The 17,644-nt window shown below is 29.0% G+C and overlaps 1 protein-coding gene across 1 annotated transcript in view; it reads left to right on the forward strand.

Moving 5' to 3' along the window:
- Window positions 1-1,387: 1,387 nt before the first annotated feature.
- LOC119611491 (putative uncharacterized protein DDB_G0282133) overlaps window positions 1,388-17,644 on the forward strand; it is a gene marked incomplete at its 3' end in the record, with an annotated part of 104,865 nt that continues 88,608 nt past the window's right edge. Inside the window, exon 1 of the mRNA XM_037967082.1 lies at window positions 1,388-2,334. The remainder of the gene's footprint in view (window positions 2,335-17,644) is intronic.

A 17,644-nucleotide genomic window follows, 5' to 3' on the forward strand; every position in this document is an offset into this window, starting at 1 on the left:
ATAAAGAAAAGCATTTTTTTCAAAAAAACAAAATTATCTTCTTATACCCTTATCACCTTCAAAGATGCGCATAAGTGTATCATTCCCTTTGCAATTTCCACTATATACTTTTCGAATATTATGGAAAGCGGAATCAATTAAAGTAAACTAAATTGATTTCCAGAGGCATACATATAGACAGACTGTGGAAATCAATTTACTGAAGATCCGTTTCCGAGAAGTTTTCTGTTTAAAGTCAGCGAAATCGATCTTTAAATAACAGTGATATGAGCAAAAAGAAACCTATGAAAAAAATTGTTGTTATTAAGTACATAGAAAAACACAATGAAACAACAACATGCAGCTTCATTGTTACATTTATGTTGTTATTCTATTAAGTTCTTATATCCAAGATTAGGTTCAACAACATCTCTTCTTTAAACATATTCAATTTGATTTCTTTCGCATTATCTCTTTAGAACTCATTTCACTTTCAAATTTCCACATCATGTGAATATTTAATTGTGAAAAAATACATGTTACTCATACGTTGCGAATGCCACAAATAAATTAGCGTTCTTACCTTAGTGCTGGAGTTATGAAAAATTAAAGAAAATAAAAATCCCATAATGACATCATTAAGCTTTCGGAAAGTTGCATTTTATGAAAAAGAGAAAGAGAATATTTAATTGAAAAAAGAAAAATGAACTGAAAAGCTTTTGAATTTTGTCTAGCAGTAACTTTTAGGTTTAAAATGCAACATATATTATTAATAGATGAAGACAAGTATAAAATATAAAAGTAATTTGTTTAAAAAATATGAAATTGAAATAATTAACTTTATTAAAAATTAATTTTTTGCTTTATTTTTCTATTTGCTATAAATTATGTTAAATTTTAGCTATAATTTCTATTTTTCACTTTTTCCATTTATATTTTGTTTATTTAAAAACAAAAATTATTTTCGCTTTGTTGCTTTTGTTTTTGCCATGCGGCAATTTATAAATATAAACAAACTTTTTATATTTTTTGACATGCTCTTTGCTAGTTTGTTTTGTTTTTATTTTTATTCTTTAGTTTATGTTTACATTTAAATACACATGCTGGTGGTGTCAACGTTGGTATGTGTGTATTTGGTTTTTTTTTTTTTTTTTTTTTTTTTTGACAAGTCTTTTTAATACAATGCGGCAGACTAGGCACATGTTAAGATACGAAAATCCCAAAACAAAACAATTCATTGAATACGCCAAAAAGCTTAAAGCTTTAAAAACACGAAAAAAAGCTTAACGCAGGGAAATTTTCGGTAACATTCCGAAAAAGCTACGACAATTTGCAGCAAAAAAGTACCTAAAAATGCGTGCTGCACTGTATGAAAAGAAAACTTGTTAATTTTTCGTTTCAGTTCGGGACGGGTTTGCAATTCAACAACACTTCAAAACGGAAAACCAACAAATTGTGAAAAAGAAGAAGAACCAAGAAGAAAAAAAAAACCAAAATCAGAAGAAAAAAGAATAGAAATATTATCATTATATGTTCTTTGGTGGCATATAGCATATATTATTTGAAATGAAAAAATTCAACTGATTTCTATAATAGATGCAGTAAATTTTCGAAAATAAATCACAGAAAATTTAAATAAATTCATAATAAAACCTAAAAAAAGTAATGAATTCCACAAGGAGAGAAATAAATTAAAACGAAAATTTAAAAAAATAACGAAAAAAATAATAATTAAAACGAGTGTTAATGAAATTTTAAAATAAGAAAAAAATAAAAATAAAGTTAATCGAAGTAGATGATGAGCTTCGGGCGGTTATGTAAAGTGTGAAAAGAACGAACTCCCTTTCTATCAAAAAAAAAGAAGATTCTACGACAAGAAAAAAACACATAAAAAAGGGAAAACTCTTCGTGAGCTAATTATTGACAAAAAATTGTAGTTTAATAAAAAAAGTGAAAAAAAAATTGAAATTAAGAAATTATATGTAAATTTATAAGTCTATGCAAGTGTAATTTGTGGGTTTTTTTTTTTCATTGTACATTTTGAAAATTGAATGAGAATTTTACAATTGTAAAATGCTAAAAATACATTTTTTGATTTAAAGAATTTGTGCCAAGGCTTTAATTAAAAATAATAACGAATTCTCTAACAACAAACAAATTGATCTATAATATAGTAATTTCAATTTTAGGAGTTCCCTACAACATCTCAAAGTATCAAAGTGTGAGTGTAAGTGTAAGAGTGTGTATGAGTAAATAATTTACTAGAACCAACAAAACAATCGAACAAGAACAAGACCAGCCAAAAACAGAGAAATCGAAAAAAAGAAAAAATACCAAAATAAAGGATTTTTTTCAGTAATTATGATTCACTAAAATAAAAATTATACGAATAATTTACCACTTTCACTAAACTAACACCATTTAAGATTGTTTCGTTTTATTGTCGCCGTTGTTGTTGTTGCTGCTGCTGCTGAAGTTGTTCTTGTGGCTGATGTCGCCGTCACCAACCATATTTGTGGCCACTCCAAACCATTTGAAACGAACTATGACACGTTTTTCAATTTTTTTTATAGTTCGCTTTCCTGCTTTTGTTTATTGTAGTTGTAGTTCCCTTTCGTTTAGGCCACGAGTCCTTTCACATTCACACGAATGTCTATTGTACACACAATCATATATTGACTCCATTTATTTTGTTGGTATTAAAGTTATAATATAAAGTTCTATATATATTTGGGTTTGTGTGTATAGATATGCAGCTCACTGCTGTAAGTATGTAGATGTTTGTTTATTAGATTTGTTATAGTTGTTGTTTTTGCTTTTGTATATATATTGAATATAAAGGAATAAGCGGTATCAAGGTTTCCTAGTCGCGACCCATATTTACTAAAAATTACGAATTACACGCAATACTAGTGCTGAAATGTCTACAAATGTATATGTGTATATATGTATGTATATTCGTACATGTATACAAAATGATTCTTACAAATAAAAATAACCCTAGACATGCCAATGCACAGTTCTGCATAGTTGAACTACAACATGCCTTTTTTTAATATTTACATGCCACACACAGTACAGCAACGACTACTACAAAGAAACTAACTAAAAATTTGCTTAGCGATTGTGTGCGATTGTTGTTGTTTTCTTTATTTCTTTCTCTTTATGGCCGAATCAGTTGTGGAATAGTTGTCACTATTGTACCTTTTGTTTTGGTACAATTCATACCTGAAAGGTACGTTGAAAACATCAATTGAGCCAAAAAAATTCAAACATTATTTCTTAAATATATTTTTCCAAATCATTGCAAATCACTGTGTCAAGTTGTCCTATTATCGAAAATATAAAGTTTACGATTTGTAAGAAAAATACAGAACTGAACGATTGTTACAACTACTAGTGCATTATGTATTGGTATGTATGTATCAGTTAAGGATTTTATATAAAGTGATTTTAGGATTAAGAAAATATGTGGACCAATCTCTTTAAAGGTTTATGAGTTAGGTATTTGAAGTGCAAGACTTACTTAAGTCCACAACAAATGTATGTATCAAATAGTGCAAGAATCATGACTATATAACTTTTTATTATATATATTTTATTATATATATATTATAAAAAAAACATAAAATGCTATTTTTTTCGGTGGAAAAAGCTGGCTTGGTAATGACTACATTTTCAATTACAATTACATTTGAAGTAATCATAATTGAAGCTTTACTAATTACAATTACTTGTAATTGAAGCCAATTACAATAACTTGTAATTGTATTTGAAGAATTTCCAATAATAATTACTTGTAATTGTGAATTTTGTTCCTTATAATTACATGTAATTTGTAATTAGTTATACGTAATTTCAATTACAAGTAATTTTCATTAGAAACTTCAATTATAATTACAAGTATATGTAATTGGCAAAAATTCATGTAATTGTAATTGTAAAAATTCATTTAATTGTAATTGGTTATTTGTCAATTACACATTACAAGTTATTGTAATAGGAAGAACTTTAGTTACAATTACAAGTAATAATTTTAGTAATAATAATAATAAATTTCAAAAATTCTTTTGTCCATGAAAAGGTCTATTAAACTGTAAAATTTTGTTAAAAAATTTACCAAAATTGCAATTTTATTTCAATTTTAAAATTTTTGTATTCTCAAAAATTCAACATAAAACTTTATATACCCGGTAAGTAGTAAGGTAATATTGGAGCAAAGTGTATGTACTTACTTTTTTGGTGAATAACTACTTATTTTTGTTGGGCAGTGACCAATAACTGGTTACAAATGTGCTTACTTGACTTGTCCGGATTTAAAACCGGTTTTACAGTTATTTTCTATGTTTAATGTAAAAATTAATATTACTTTAAAAAACTTCTAATATCGTCTAGGGTTAGATCCACTAACTAATTCCTTAATAGACATACACTATAGACAATTGTCTACAAACCCTACTCAAAAAAAAAAATTAATTAATGTTATTGATAACGACCACTCATTACCAAGTTATGTATGAAATAACTACATCACCTACAATACTCATAACCTAGAATACACAATTCACTTATAAACACTAGTATCACAATGAAATTTGGCACAAATAAGTTTTATATAAAGATAAATCCCGACATTAAATTTTATAATGATCGGACCGTAGCGCGCATACAACCGCCTCTACCGATTTGGGGTCTTTAGCTCATAACTACGTCAAATATTATACTATCTGTCCAAAAATTGGCACAACTAACTTTGATATATTTATAAATCCCCTTCAGATAATGACTTGAATGTGAACAATTCACTTATAACACTAGTATCACAATGAAATTGGGCACAAATAGATTTTATATAAACATAAATTTCGACTTTAAATTTTATAAGGATCGGACCAATTTTTGCCCTAACCCCCATACAACCGGACCTAGTGATTTGGGCCTTTTAGCTTATAACTACGACAAATATACTATTAACTTTCCAAAAATTGGCACAACTAAGTTTGATATAATTATAAATAACACTGTCAATTTTCTTCATGATCGGGCCTCATTAGACCGTAACCCCCATACAAAGTCCCCTTCAGAAAATGAGTTGAATACCTAAAATTCACTTATAAATACTAGTACCACGATGATATACCAGTCGCTTCAGAATCACTTTCTGCTATGATTAAGCTATGTCCGTCTTTGTGACCGTGTAAACGTTTTGTGCTCGCTACAGCTCGCAATTTTGAATATAATTTGTTAAAATGGGTCACATACTATTATCTGGATCCAATGATGAAGGCTGTTGAAAATGATTGAAATCGATGAACAGACATTATTTGGAACCTATATAAGATTCAACATAAATGCTTCATTATTGAAATGATTGAATTCGCAATTGGTGTAGGGTATCATATGGTCGGCCACGCCTGACTATAATTCTTACTTGTTTTACATGTAAAAAGGTAGTGTTGTTGTTAGTCGAAAAAAAGAAAAATGAGGAAAATCGGAAAATATTTATACTCGCTATTATCAAAAAATGTTTCAAAATTATGTTCAAAAATGGGAATATCTCCTAAGCTATAAGAGACATTGACAGTTGTTTATAGTGCTCCATAATTCTATATAAGCAAATTTTTTGAGTTCGGAATAAAAACGTAGATCTTATAAATGTAGTATTAATTTGCTGACCCCTGACAGCACCCTTGGGGGCCCAAGAGGTCCAAATATAAAACCGACAAATTGAACAACACTTCCTCTTCAATGATGTGAAATTTCATTAGAATAGGACAAACCGTTTAGAAGTTGCAGAATTAGTTTCCTTTTATTTTATTTCTATCCCAATGTGCAACGTAAAATCCACTTTATAAGAGACAATGGCTGAAAAAATCTGTTTAAAATGTTGCCATATTACTTTTGATAAGAAAATAAAATTCAGTTTATCTATTGATTAGTTATAGTACCATCGTACTAAATTTTCCATCCCAGATCAGATAACTCTTTAAAGGGTTTAGAAATATGTCCTTAATATTGGTAAAATATTCAATATATTTGAAAGTTTCACATTTGTTTCAAAGCTTTTTTTAAATATTTAATTCTTTGTGGGACATATTGACTATAATTCCTCAAAAAACTACCCAGAAAAAACTTTAATTGCCATGTAAGAAGTTAAAATACTAAAATTTACATACACAATAGCATCTTAAATCATTATTTTAGCATGGTGATATCATTGGATGCAAGTACTTACCACAATCGCTTACAAGTAATTAGATTAGTATACAGCTATGTATATCTTCACTGAGAAATTGACTAAGGCTGATGTCTGAGTGGGTGCTACAAGCGATGCGAAGCTTTGCGATACAAACCTTTCCTTGTGTTTTCCTATGTGTCAAGTCAGAGTGAAAGCGAAACTTGATGCGAGAAAACACAAGCAAAAGTTTGTAGCGCAAACCTTCGCATCGCTTGTAGCAGGCACTCTGACATCAGCCTAATGAATTAGAAAGTAATTATATAACATATTATTAAAACGACGTTACTAGACTACTTCTGTGTAATCCATAGTCATTGAAAAGTATGTTAATAGCTAAGTGGTTACAATTGCAAGTCATTATCAAGTTTTGCTGGGTAAAATTTTAAGAATTTTGAAACATTTCCAGCAAATACTAGGTAATGGCTTTCAATTGTAATTACTTACCTAACAACATTCTTTTCAATGACTATTACATATCGTCTGGATTACATAGAAGTAGTAGTATACGTTTTTTCATGCAATTTACAATGACTAATTTTTATAATTACTTGTAATGTTTTGTGGTAAGTACTTGCCACCAATGACATCATGACCGTGTTAAAATAGTGACTTAAAATGCTATTGTATAAGTAAATTTTAGCATTTTGATTCCTTATATGGGTACTTCACGGTAATAAATCCATAACAATCCTTATTAATCATCAAACAAATATTTCTGAAAAATGTATTTCAATCGATACTGGTCTTCAATATCGTTTTAACGATATATGTATGTCAATGCATTATAAATGGAATGACAAAGTCAATATACCACTTCCACCTCTTTTGAAAGTGGATATAATAGTCCAGAAATAAACAGCAACCACTCCATTGAAAGTAATTGTGGCTGCACTCATTGAATAGATACCAATCAAAAGTACTAATATTTCGTACAATTTGGTACAATTACATCCATATGTAGGTACATATAAGTTTCAATAATGTTTTTGTACAAATGTTGTGCATATTTTTGTATTCTTTTGCCAGACAGGGAACCTTTTCTACAACTACTCTCAAATATTCATACAAACATACATTTATTGTGAAAAATTAGCACACTCACACATGAGTTGATCTCACAAAGAGAACTCTATATACATATGTATGCACTAATAGACGGACGGACGGTCATGCATGTTGATTTCTATACTTAACGGCCACTTAATGGCAAGCAAGGTACGAAAATTTTGCATTTTTCGGTGGTTTTCTGTCGATGTGTGTTCGTTGTTTGTTGGCAACAGTTGCAAGAATCAGTAGCGTATGAGTTATTTTTATTATTGTTTTGGGATTTTGACCAAAAGAAAGAAATAAAAAATAAACAAAAAAAAAAAAAATTTAACACACTTTTGAATAAATATGAATGAAATTGTGCTATTTTTTCCTTTTCAACAATTCTTTCAAAGAAATTGTTTAATTTGGCTGCAAAATTACAATATTAAAGTCATTCCTTGGAGAGTTTTTTGTTGCCAAAAGAGATAGAGAGAGAGAGAGAGAAAATCAATTAAATTTCCATAAAAATTTAGTCATAACTATATAGTCTGTCTAGAACGAAAAAAATGACATAAAATGTCTAGAACGTAATCAAAAAGTTAAATTAAGGATTGTCTAAAAACACAAAACAAACATTTACATTTAAATATGTAAATTATAATGAAAAATAGTTGCGTATTTTTTTAAGATTATTACTTGTTTAATTTAAAATTAACTAATTTATTAGGTATTTATAGTTACAATTAAAAAAATGTATTCGTGTTGATAGATAAAAATTAAATTCAATTAATTAATTACTTATTAATATTTAATAAGAATATAAAGTATACTATATATAATATACTTACTTAATAGCTTAAAACATAACAATAGGGATACTACAATGCAGTTGGGCTGATGTTTTTAGTGACAAAAAAACTTTTTAAGTCCATGTTGTTAACTTAACATCACTTCTTCAGGTCTTTTTCAGTACTTTTAAACATGTTCATGTCGAATTTCATCGAGGTAATAAATTGTTTAAGCCAATTATAATTGCTAAACATATTTTCTTAATACGCGTTAATACCGAATTTCATCACGATACCGATGTTTTTAAGCCATTTATAAGCGTGATGGACTAGGGTTTTCACCAAACATTACACCATGATTTCTTAGTACACAGAAGTGATCCATGCTAAATTTGATCATTATTGTTGCATAATTACGATAATTATGTGTAAATAAGGGAAATTTGTATGTGGGCTAGACAAAATCACGGACCGTTTTGAACCAAAATCAGTTGGGTTTATTCTTGGGCCTAATTTATACTAACACTATCAAAAAATTCCAGCCATTAACTCAAAAAGCACTCCAAAATTTCCCATTGCCCCCATACAAACGCACATATTTTGGGTTTAACATTAATAACTTCGTCATAAAAATCGGTATCAATACGAAATTTTGCACATATGTATATAATATGAACAAAAGTCATATTACCAACGTAAATCTGTATCGGTCCATAAATGGTCATATCTCCCATATAAGGTCCACTTCCGAAAATCACTTAAATGCACATAGCTAATTAAGAAATAAAGATATAGGAATAATATTCGATATAAATATGTTTCGTGTATACATATATCACTCTGAAAAATATTTTTCGGATCGGTCCATAATTGGGCTTAGCTCCCATATAAGGCCTATTGCCGATAACCAACGTAAACGGATATATTTCATTACTCAATGAAGATATCGGTATACATTTCGTAATGAATGTGTTTAAAGTAGATATTAACTATCCTGAGAAAATTTTCCGGATCGGTCCATAATTGGTCAAGCTCCCATATAAGATCCACTTCCAAAAATAGCATATTTCATTGATAAATAAAGATAGCGGACTAAAATTCCTCATACATAAGTTTTTGATATATACAAATCATTCCTAAATTTTTTCTAGATGGACCCATAATTTATCTATCTACGGTCCACTTCTGAAAAATACTTGGAGCCGCACATATTTCATTGACAAAAAGAGATAGCGCTATAAAGGTTGACTTGAGTATTTTTTTGTATGTATAAATCATTCTGAAAAATGTTTGGATCAGTCCATAATTGGTCAATGCTTTCATATAAGATCCATTTCCTGTCCACTTCTGAAAAATACTTGGAGCCGCACATATTTCATTGACAAAAAGAGATAGCGCTATAAAGGTTGGCTTGAGTATTTTTTTGTATGTATAAATCATTCTGAAAAATGTTTGGATCAGTCCATTGGTCAATGCTTTCATATAAGATCCATTTCCTTAAGTCACTTTACCCCATATATTTCATCAACATACAAGTATATATTGACAAAATCCAAAATAGTATATTTTGTGTATCGATAAATCATTCTGCGAAATTTTGTTCGGATTGACCATATCTTCCATAGCAGGTTCATAAACTAGTTATAGACTTGATCAAAGTTAGCTCCATAGGTGTATAAAGCAACTACTAAATACATCACGGAAGTATTATTTCAATTTTCTCAATTTATTAAAACTCTAAAACCATTAAGATGGGTAACAAAAAACTTATAGGTGGAGGGTATTTAAGATTCGACATAGCCGAATATAGCACACGAACTTGTTTTTAATAAAATTTCTTATAAATATGTTATTAATAAATAAATCGGAATGTATAAGAATCGAGTATTTCCCAAACAAACTTAACTTGTTTAAAACAAACATTCTAGCACTGTATTTGTTGTTAAATTAATTGTTGATTTTTCATACATTCTCGTATGTTTAAATCAGATTTTTATAACAATTGAAGGAATACATCTAGGGGATGTGAAGGTCTATAAAATAAAGTTCTCTAAAAAACACGCACGGGCCACTTACAAAACAGTTAATTACTCTGATTTATTGATTTTTTTCTATTATTCCTTTTACTGTTGCTAATAGGACAACATTATATGTATATTATTAACAGGATAGTAAAACAACTGTCCCGTTTTACACACACGGATTGTGTCATGTCTACGCATTTCTGACATTAAATAATACATTTGGTTGATTTTTTTTCTTTTTTTTACAATTTGCTGTGCTAAATAATTTTTATTGAAGTGTTTGTCTTCAATGTTAAGGGTAAACTTTTTCACAAAGAAATAAAAAGAAACAATAACAAAAAAAAAAAACTTGCACACAATTGATAAAAATAATGAAGACAACCGAAAAAGTACACACTAAAGACCCACTAAAATAAACTTGAAAATACGAATAATAAAAAAAAATTCAAAAAGAAAATAAAAATTTCAGCGATACCATTAGGAGCGTAATAAATGGTCAAGACTAATAAAAAAATAGACTAGAAAACAAGAGAAGGAAAAATAGTGAATGAAAAACTTTAGACAAGGCACCACTCACTGCCACAGTTTTATTTGGCTAAGAACTTACAACAAATTTGAAAAACATAGACATGCTTTTGCATAAAATACTCACTCGCACTCAACAACATATTCTCACACTTATAAAAATTATTACAGTATAGATCAAAACATACATACATATATTTTATAGTACCTATCCTAGAATATTTTATACAAAATATTTACTAAAATTTAAAAATATTTACTTACAATCTAATTTTTCCTTAAATCTCTAATTTGAATAACTAGTATACTTTTTGAGTTATTCACTGTATTACCCACTTTAGTTTTGCTTACCCTAATACTCAAATCTTTTATTTGTTCACTAAAAACATACATTTTTTGTCATGATTTGACCGACACTGTACATACGACGGACTACTTTTATTTAGTATTTTTGTGTAAGTTCTAATTTTCTGTCGTTAGCAAATATTTTGTCATCAATTTTCCACACCCTCCCCAGGAAAGATCAGTACTACTATAAAATTATCATAGCGTGTATCGTGAACTCGGGCACTACGGTTGGTTGTGTGTGACTATTTCATTGTTTGTGGCAAAAGCAGCCACTTGTCGTTGTTGACGTTGCGGTGTCTGTCGTATAAAATTAAAATTTTGTTTTAAATATTCTTTTAGACAACTTGTTTCATTTTGCCAATTCTCCTAGAAAAAAATGTGCAAATATAAATAGAGGAAAAGGGAGACCAATGAAAATTTTGAATATACATTTTAATAAATTTGTTATATTTTTGTTATATTTTTCTTGCTCTCGATACAAATTATTTTTCAAATATGAAATTTATTATCATAAAAAGTAACCGTAATAATAGCAAAACAACAACAACAATAAAGATAAAATTTTATATATTATGGGTCATTTGATTTTATTAGAAACTTGGACAACAACGAGACCTAGTGTCAATGGGTCGAAGAAGGGTTGGAGAGTAAGGGAGAGAGTCATGAGAAAGGAGAACATTTATCGTTATGAATTGCTACTGAATTTATTTGAAAAAGACAAATACGAACAGTACAAATTTTTGTTTAACACTATAATTATAACACGGACACACTTTTCGAACTATATGGTGCATATAGTTAAATATATGTATAATACAATTGCAAATACCATACATATTAACAATATGTCAACAAATTCAGATACAAATGATATAAAAGGTACAAACAAATTAAAATTTAACACATGTACAAACAAATCGTTAAAATCGTACTAAAAAATATATATATTTTTATGTTATGATAAGACTGGATTTCATATAATTTGAGTCAAATAAAGTCACTAATAATCAAATTATATAAAGTTTGAAAAAACGGGATTTAAATATTTTAGCTACTTTATTTCACAAATATGTTCTGCCGTTTTAGGGTTCAATCTATTGGTTTAACATATCTAAGAAACAGCCTATTGTCCATTGTGCAATGTCTGTCTATCCATAATTTTTGATAGTATTTATTAAAATCAGACTTTAGGTTTAAATATTATGTGGGCATATTCATAACCACCATCGAAAAAATGGGGGTATATTGTTTTTGTCATACCATTTGTAACACATCGAAATATATATGGTTGGCTGGTTAACGTGATAATTCACTGCGCGTGAACAGTCAAGTAGAGTCGAAGAGACTCTGACCACTGGAGACTCCGACCGAAACCGGACCACTCCACTCGTCAGATATAGTATTGTATAGTATTAGCTGACATTATCGCGAATATTTCAGCCTGAAAGACACTACAGTTGTTGGGAAGACGGTAAGATATACTTATCCCAGCTTCTTCACAGAAGACACCAGAACCAACACCACAGTTCATTTTAGAACCATCTGTAAAGATTTTGGTGGTATATTCGCTCGGTAGGTTACCCCTATACCATTCGCTTCTGGAAGGAACTCTGACTTTGAAAACTCTATCAAAATCCGTGTGTGGGATAATATAATCCGATGATTGGTTCAAGATTGAAGGTAACAAACTTAAAATCTTATGTCCATATGTTTTTGATTTCCAACTTCCGGATGAGTTAAGCCTCGCTGCAAGCAGATATGGCCATAATATGCAGATCTATAGGTAGGATGTGCAATATAGTGTTCAGAGCTTCTGAAGGACTAGTTCTTAGAGCACCTGTTATCCCAATGCATGCTGATTTCTGAACTTTGCCCATACACATTTCTTCATGGTTTATAAATAAATTTATATTTTGCTAATTCGAAAATTCTGTCCATAATTGACCTAAGCCCTATTCCAAATATCACCCTGATGCTTATAGGAGAGCATTCCTTTTGCAGTATACAGTTTGATGGTTGATATATAAGATTCAGCATAGCCGAATATAATACTCTCACTTGTTGAATTTTGATAAAAGTAAAATGTTCAATGAAATTTAGTATAAATATTTTCTGTCCACTAAATTTCAGGCATGGGAGGTAATGATTTCACAAAGTAATTCATTACATCGTCAATTACAATTACTTGTAATGTGTAATTGAGCAACAACCCATTATAATTACTTATAATTGTAATTGAAGACTTCCCAATTAATGTGTAATTGATGTTTTGCCAATTACAATTACTTGTAGTTGTAATTGAAGTTTCCAATTTAAATTACTTGTAATTGTAATTTAGGTATTACTAATTACGAATTACATGAAATTATAAGTAAAAAATTCACAATTACAAATAATTGCAATTGGAAATTCTTCAATTACAATTACAATTGTAATTGAAGTTTCCAATTAAAATTACTTGTTCACCTAAAATTACTTGTAATTGTAATTTAGGTATGTATTACTAATTACAAATTACATGTAACAAATAACAAAATTCACAATTACAAGTAATTGTAATTGGAAATTCTTCATTTACAAGTAATTATAATTGACAAAAATCCAATTACAATTACATGTATTGTAATTGGCAAACCTTCAAACAAATAATTGTAATTGGCAAAACTTCAATTACAATTACAAGTAGCATCAATTACAATGGTAAAGCTTCAATTACAATTACTTCGAATGTAATTTTAATTGAAAATATAGTCAATACCCCCTAACCCTACACCTTCATAGTGGGGTGGGTATTATGCGTTTGTGCTGATGTTTGTAGCGCACAACAATATCGGTCCTACACCACAGGACCGATATTGTTGTGCGCAGGATACTATTCAAAATTTTCAAAATATTTTGATGAAATTTGGACCAAACCTTTTTTTTGGGCAAGGACGAAGCATATTGCAAATGGTAGAAATCGGTCCATTATTTCACCTAGGAGGACCTTCGAATTTGGGCTTTTTAGCTCATAACTACGGCAAAAATATAATGCATAGTCAGTCCTCAATTGACGTTAGTCCCCATACAAACTTCCCTTTAAAAAATGCCTTAAGCGTCTTATAACAATTAGTATGAAATTCGTCATAACTAACTTTTTTATAAAAATTAAATTTTCCTCCAAATTTTAGGAGGATCGGCCCATATTTGACTCTAACTCCCATATAAAGCCTTTTTTAGAAAATTAGTTTTTAAAGTCAATAAATTGCTTAAACATAATTTTAAAATGTATAAATTTAAATGTACTCATAACTGGTAGGGTATAATATGGCAGGCTATGCCCGAATATACTTTCCAATTATCAATTTAAAAATTAAAAAACAATATTTTATAAAATTTTAAATAAATATTAAAAAAATAAGCATTTAATGCGAAAGGGAAAAGAATTGTTAGAAAATATGAAAAAAAAACTTTAATTCCACAAATTAACTAATATAAAGGTATTTTAAATGCTTTGACAACATTTAAATCTATGAAATAAAAATTCAACTGTATACTGCATATTTACTTAAGTACAAATGTGTGTTTATGTATGTATTTCATTCTGTCTGTCTATCTATGTTTTCATGTACTTTTGCTGATATGTATGTATGTATGTATGTGCGTGTATGTGGTAAAATAGATGGTTTGGCAAATCATAAAATATTTTAATACGTTCGGGGAATTTATAAGTTGGTGGCAATATTTGACATCATTAGCACACAACATGTCATTTTGCATTTAGATATAAATATATATCTACTACTTAGTACTGCTATCGTTTATAATTTTGCATAGACATACGAAATACATACATATTTATATACGTACAAGTGTTCATACATATGTATCTATAAAATGTATACAGATATTTACACACTCGTACATACATATGTATATAAATATTTAAATAAATTCATATGCAAAACTGCTGCAATCGATTTGTATAAAAATATACACCCACACAAAGGTTATTTCTATTTCCATGGATGTATTTTATACATTTACTTAGTACGACAATAACGTATAATTTTTTTTTATAAATATTTAAATATTGGTTTAACAATTTGTATGAATTAATTATGATTGAAAACTGTTGTAGCTGTTGTAGTAGTTATTATTTTAGTTTTGGTTATTTGTAGTTTGTAGTACTTTCACAAAGTATTATTGATGTTTACAACGCAATACATGTCAAATATTTAATAATCCAATTAATATGGACATTTTTTGTTTCAACTAATTATTGCTTTATTCTATTAATTCTAAATAAAATCACTTTAGACTTTTCACATAGAGGAGGAATTTTTTGCGGTTGTCATTTAAATTTCAGACATTTGTGTCCTTGAAATGAATTTTCATGAAATCGTAAAAGTTCATTATACAATTTAATCTAGATGATATAGTCAAATTTAAATTTTATAAGTAATGTATAGGGTGCATCAGGTTTTGGTATATACATACATAATGTGAATAAACCTACTGTCGTTAGAATTGGTCAATTTATAATTGGCCTAATTATTATGATAACTGAATAACTTACAAGTTTATAAGCATTAATATATCGATTTAAATTAACTGTAATACACGTTTAGAAAATTTCTTCGAATTATCACTTTAATTGGTAGTTGAAATTTAAGTGGAAGAAATATGTTACTCTTACCACAAATCTTCTAATCTGATAATATTTTATATAAAAACGACCATTATTTACCAACAATAACGCATTTAATCAACTACCATTAATGATGTAGGGTTTATAAATGCTAGTGCAACACGTGCCGTTATTGAAGTCAAATATAAAAACTTTACTAATGGTACGTTCACATCTATCTAATATTTGACAAAAAATACGTGAAAAATATATTTTTTTACCTCCGTTAACTCCACCTCCGGTTACCGTTTAACCTGTAGATATTCTGCCGGTTAAAATATTTTTTGTATGAAAACTGTCAATTTAACCTTAGGATAAAATCTAACCAGACATTGAGATAATGAGGGTTAGAGTAATAAATATCAACATTAACGCATACCATTTAGAAATGCTATTCCAACACGTGGCGTTATTGAAATATATGTATAAACTTTGCTAAAGGTACATCTATCAAATATTTGACGAAAAAGACGTCAAACATATATTTTTGTAAATTTATTTTGATCTTACATGAATTAATTTTTTTTTGCTAAAAAGGTCGACGCAATAATTACTTAGTCTAGCTTCTAACCAACAACCTATTGCTTGCTAGACATAATCTCTAGACAATTGGTCTACAAACAATGCCAAATCAAATATTTGACGAAAAAGACGTCAAACATATATTTTTGTAAATTTATTTTGATCTTACATGAATTAATTTTTTTTTTGCTAAAAAGGTCGACGCAAGTAATAAATGCCTTCTGAAGTGATAACTACATTTTCGTCGAATATTTGATAGATGTGAACGTAAGATTTTGATTTTAATTTTGTCCTAGTTTTAGCAATATATGCATGTGAAATTCTAAAATTAGTATACATATTAATGTACAAATAAATGTATTGTTTAGTTAATATTAATAAACAAAAACTATTTGAATTAAAATACATAATGTATTTATAAAAAAATTATTAAAAATTTAAAAAAAAAACTTATTCTAACAAAAAAAGTTTAATAATTAGTGTATGTCAGAAATAATATTGGCTAGAGCCTTCGGAAATTTCGCCTAAATGCTAAGTGTTACTACCCAGCAAAAACTTCAAGTAATATTGGAGTACATAATCTTATTTTTGTAATGCGTCCAAGAAATAAATGGTTACAAATCTACTTACACATAAGTGATGTAATAGTTACATAGCTGGTATTTGAGCCTGACTACTCAATTGTTTTCTACATTACTTAGTCTAGCTTCTAACCAACAACCTATTGCTTGCTAGACATAAGCTCTAGACAATTGGTCTACAAACAATGCCAAATCAGTTGACTCTATACCCGTGAAAACCTTTTCCGCTAAATTAAATAATGTGTTCGTCAACGACTACTCATTACCAAGTAATGCACAAAATAACTTCTGACTAATAACAAAATTTGAAAATTTGTCATCAAGAATTTTCAAAATATTATTTAAAAATCAAAAAAATTAAAACTTTGATGATTTGATACGCGAGTTCGGATTACTAAGGCGAGTTAGAGTACAAAGGTGGGAAAAAATTTGTATTATTCTTTGGGATTGGTCGGCTTAATGGGACAAATAAATTTTTGATCATTCGTTATAAGTGAATATGAACAGTAATTCTAGTTCCTCAATTGCCATAATAGATTAGACGATTAACCGTCCTGATTAGATGGTTGCAAATAACTTTAATAGGGCAAATATAAATAGCAACTCATTTGTAAAATAATATAATTAAGGAATCAGCAGCGTCTGATATTCTGGGCTTGGGAATATATAAGCGGCCCGATAAAACTTTAAAAAATTGTTAACTGTCAAACGAACTGTCATACTGCGTCCCCATGGGGGCATGTTACCTTGGTGAAATCTCCTCCTTGGTGTTATTGCAATATCCCGGGGAAAAGAGGTGCTACCAATACCTCTAGTCTGTCGGGACTATAAACTGGTGATGATCAAATGTATCCTCGGCCTTCCCTTGGAATGATTTGACATGGGGTCTAACCAGACTACCATATAATCTGGCACTACGGGTGGCCAGTTGCCCGCAGGAC

The sequence above is a fragment of the Lucilia sericata genome, unplaced genomic scaffold (assembly GCF_015586225.1).
Source record: "Lucilia sericata isolate MDLA Ls3-8-SP2 unplaced genomic scaffold, ASM1558622v1 Contig001464F_arrow, whole genome shotgun sequence".
In the NCBI taxonomy this organism is placed as follows: domain Eukaryota; kingdom Metazoa; phylum Arthropoda; class Insecta; order Diptera; family Calliphoridae; genus Lucilia; species Lucilia sericata.